The 3,751-nt window shown below is 48.0% G+C and overlaps 1 pseudogene; it reads left to right on the top strand.

The window, feature by feature from the left end:
- Positions 1–529: 529 nt before the first annotated feature.
- On the top strand, positions 530–1,161 carry LOC101644489 (annotated as a pseudogene).
- Positions 1,162–3,751: the final 2,590 nt, after the last annotated feature.

Here is a 3,751-nt window from a genome sequence, read left to right as displayed (position 1 = left end):
GGAGCCCTGGTTGGGTAGTGGTTATGTGTTGGGCTGTTAACTACAAGGTCAAAAGATGAGGCTTTCTACTCCCATTAAGAGTTACAGTCTTGGGAATCCAGGGGGTAGTTCTACTCTGTCCTGTAAGGTCACGAGGAGAGTCAACCTGGACTTAGTGGTAGTGGGTTTGGATTATTTGCAGTAACCCACTTTCCGATTCTCTCTTTCTGAGGGCAAGACTTTACATCTCTGATCAATGGTCCAAGGGAGTTCAGTGGAGCCTTAATCTGCAAATGAATTCTGGGCTTTCACTGCCATCCATTTGCCTTCTGTATTTAAAATCGTCTGTAAAGCCAAGTAATGCTACTGTACTTTGCCAATGTGTACTACTACCATCATGCACGTGGTATTCAAACCCGACAGCTCCCTGGTTTTCAGACGTCATTGCATATGAGAGAATTCAGCCTTTCTCTCAGTGCCCCGTGCTGATCGCCTGCACCCCTCTTTCCCTCCGCTGCTTCCCAGGTCTCAATACAGCCAACACCCATCCATGGGTTTCAGAGACCCTGCCGGCCTCCAGGTGCTCAGTGAGTACCTGGGAGATAGGAGCTGCATCAAGGAATGTGTGCATTGTCACAGACAGATGTGGCAGCGTTTGAAGCACTCTCCGGCCCACCACCTGCTGACCAGTTTCATGCGCTACAGTCTTAGGAAAAGGAGAAGGCCAACTTGCCAGGAGTAAAGAAAGCTTAGGGCAAGTAGACCCCACGAATGTGGAAGACACCACAGGAAGGGGCGCTGCAGCCAGTAAGGATCAGGATAGCATTGATCTCTTAGGGTCTGGTGAGGAGGAGGAAAGTGAGGAAGCAGAGAGGCCAGCAGAAGAGCGCCTTGCATACAGTATGAGCCAAAGAAAGCCCACCCCCCTGCACTTGTTGCCAAGTTGTCTGTCTTACTGCATGTGAAACGGGGGTGGTGAGACTGAGGTGGCAGAATGGGGACAGGGCGTCAGAAGCATTCATGCAGATCAGATGTTCGAAGCTGGTCCCAGTGGAATAGGGACTTTTAAAACTTCAGATGCAGTTGAAGATGATAATGTTAGCACAGATAGGCTAGAGGAACAGATAACTGCTTTTGAAGATGGTGCAGTCCATGGATGTGGCTGCTTTCAACAAGATCTAAAAGTCATCCTGGATGGTTGTGCTTAAACACTCCGAAGACACCCCCCCCAAAAAAAAAAAATCTCACCAGAGCTTCATTCTTGGAGTTCCATATTTCTGTGTTTACTGCTGAGAGTAATTAATTCAGACATCAAAGGAGACATTGGCAGAGGTAGAGTTGGTTTAGAAATAGGAAAGTAGACATAAGCACTGGGGAAGCGAGAGGGACTAGGAGAGAGCCTTGGAGTGTCGGCTGTGTCGGTGGGCTGAGCTTGAGGGAGACGGGGTAGGCCAGTGATGGAAGGCAAAGTGTGTGGGCATTTGGAGTCACTTCCTAGTCCCTCTAAGCTGCAGGCCAGGCTTTGACACATGTCCAGGACCAGGAGACTCTCAGAGTCCTAACTTGGTTCAGTCTTGGTTTGAATGACCTTAAAAAGGGCAGTTTTCCATTGGAATTAAACTGAAGATTCAGTGAGGAGTTGGCTATTTATTGAAACTTGATTTGCATGTTTTTCAAAAATAACTATCACTTGTGGTTGTGGTTGCTTTTTAGGATGGAATAGGAAGTGTGTGCTTGACATACAGTCAGGCCTGATGTACAAGTCAGTAGAATTTCCACCAATTTCTATTTAAAATTATTTTAAGTAGTTTCTCAAGTTAGGTAAGCCGTTTGAAGAATGTACCCACTTCCACATATATTTAATTTTTGGTGCATCCTTTTAGAAATTTGTCTTCTAGGCAAGGCTAGCATATTGTACATGGACAAAACCAAACCCCCAAAATGAACTGTACTCCCATCCAGTCAGTGCTGACGCCTGTGACCCCTGGGTTTCCAAGGCTGTAGTTGTGTGCGGGAGTGGAAAGCCCTGTCTTTCTCCCAAGCTGCTGCTGATGGTTTCAAACTGCCCACCACTTGGGTTGCAGCCCAACTCCGAACCACTACTCCACCAGGATTTGTACATGGATAGACACTCTCCATTCCAGCATGACACTTCTGTGTTTTGCTTTTACCTCGGGTAGGATACGTTTGCATGATGGTGCTACATGTAAATGGCTATCTTACTTTATCCACCGTGCTTATAATTAGCATTTGCAGACAGAAAATTCACTGTTCCACTTACTCAGAAACGAGAATGCAGCAATATTATACCAGTGTCAGGTGGTGCTGTGGCCGGCTGGGCTTGGGAGACGTTGTTCAGCAGTGAGCATTGTCCTTGATATGGGAAGGTTGGGACACATGGCGTCTTGATAGGTGGGAGGGAGGGAGTGCAGGGTGTCTTGAGAACCCAGCACCGCCATGGAGTGTGCTTCCCGGCCTTTGCGGTACAGTCCTCGCCAGTCACAGATGACACAGGCTGGCATCTGGGTGGTGCGTGCTGACTCCCGGTGAGCTGAGACAGTCGAATGTCTTAATATTTTCTAGTTCTCTTTCCTGTCCCTTCTGTGACTGTGTTCACGTGAATTTGCATGTTTGAGGGAGGAGGCTGAGCGGGAACTAAACAGTAAAGTTCTTTGGCTAGTTTTGACTCATGGACTAATCGTCTTCGGTCTTTCAAGCGTCTCGCTTGGGTCACATTCAGCAGATCCACCTCCCTACTCCCCACGCTCACGAAGGGAGCACCCCTGCAGAGTGTGCTCGGAGTGTGCACGCACTTGAATTGTCTGCATTTCGATCCCGAGCAGCTGTGCGGCAGACGGTTGCAAGATTCAGAAATAGCCCAGGTGTCATTTCGAAAGCTGAGGCTGATTTATTTTTTCTTTCTACTTACTCTCAGATCATCCACACCTACACGTTTCTGCACTAATGAGCGGAAGACGTCTTTAACTTTTTCCTTGGAAAAGAAGGCCACCCTAAGCATCCTGGCGATTTCTAAGCTGGGTAATCCACCAAGTAAGGTAACGATAATGCCGGTGGATGGAACCTGCATCACCAGCTGGGCCTTCTGAAACATAATTTTGCTCCGTAGCCTCCATCCTGGATTTACACTCAAAAGGAGGACTTCACTCTCTTTACAAGTCCCGCCACTGGCTTCCCTCGGGGCCCTGCACACCACTGCTCTTCAACGTTGGGAACACGTCATTTTTGCCTGGTTGTTCCGTCGCTTCTCACACTGCTTTAACATGTGTCTTTGTATGGCCCCACGTGCTTCATGCATGTCCTGCTGCTGCTGCTCCGTGGTCTAAAAGTGGATTATTTTACATGGCCTCCCGCTCTCCTTTCCTGGTCTGTCTAGTGAGACTCTCAGAATATCTACTTTGCTCTGTCCAGCCTCTCCTTCAGATGTGGCTTTGATGGAGACGATCCTGTACTAATCTAAGTGATCTGGACTCATTGGTTTCCTTTGGTTGGTGTGTGTAGAGTAGGGTAGGGTAGCAACGTTAGGGGCTCATGTCCCTGTTTGGAGATGAGGAAGCTAAGCTGCGAGCTGGAAATGGACTTGCTTAAGGGCATGCAACTATTTAGGAACAGAACCAGCTCTACAACCGGATAATTTATTTCAAAACCAATCTATTGTACTCGATCACATGTATGGGTCCTTGGGGGGTGCAGATGTTAAACACGCAACTGCGAGCTGGAAGATTTGCCATTCGACCCCCACACAGAGACACAA

This window comes from Echinops telfairi, unplaced genomic scaffold (genome assembly GCF_000313985.2).
Source record: "Echinops telfairi isolate 266 unplaced genomic scaffold, ASM31398v2 ScPeMD7_12;HRSCAF=54, whole genome shotgun sequence".
NCBI lineage: Eukaryota > Metazoa > Chordata > Mammalia > Afrosoricida > Tenrecidae > Echinops > Echinops telfairi.
Note: the sequence above shows the minus strand (reverse complement) of the source record. Positions and strands in the feature narration are given on the sequence as shown.